The sequence below is a fragment of the Cariama cristata genome, unplaced genomic scaffold, assembly GCF_000690535.1.
Source record: "Cariama cristata isolate BGI_N322 unplaced genomic scaffold, ASM69053v1 scaffold16681, whole genome shotgun sequence".
Taxonomy (NCBI): Eukaryota; Metazoa; Chordata; class Aves; order Cariamiformes; family Cariamidae; genus Cariama; species Cariama cristata.
Genome location: NW_009597663.1, coordinates 1 through 360, shown reverse-complemented (window position 1 = coordinate 360; position 360 = coordinate 1). Strand labels below are relative to the sequence as shown.

The window sequence follows — 360 nt, the reverse complement described above, 5'->3', positions numbered from 1 at the left end:
GGGCCCGCGGTGGAGGGCTGTGGAAGCCGAATCGCCGTTCTCTGGTGTCTCCTAATGTCTCTGCTTCTCCTCTCTTGCAGGTTTTATGTACAGCTTTGAAACGAAAAGGTCCATTTTAAACCAACAGTATCTAGCAGCATTGCGCCAAATTGCCGTAGTATTTCTGACTAACTGGAATACCATGGCCCCTTTCCTCCTCATCAGTTCATCCCGTGTGTTGTTCCTTTGGTTTCTTTGATTTTTGCCATTTTTGCCTGTAACTCCAGCTATCACCGAAATAATAACCAGAGAACCCGAGCCCTCCGCGTCGGCAGAGGATTGCCGGAGCCCGAGCACTGAGTCTGGTTTGGAGGGCTTTCA

At 50.0% G+C, this 360-nt stretch overlaps 1 protein-coding gene across 1 annotated transcript in view; it reads left to right on the top strand.

The window, feature by feature from the left end:
* Nucleotides 1-356, top strand: part of LOC104168413 (serine/threonine-protein kinase SIK3-like) — a 2,196-nt gene extending 1,840 nt beyond the window's left edge. The window contains exon 4 of the mRNA XM_009708996.1: nt 81-356. The gene's annotated coding sequence lies outside the window, so the exon portion shown is untranslated. The remainder of the gene's footprint in view (nt 1-80) is intronic.
* Nucleotides 357-360: the final 4 nt, after the last annotated feature.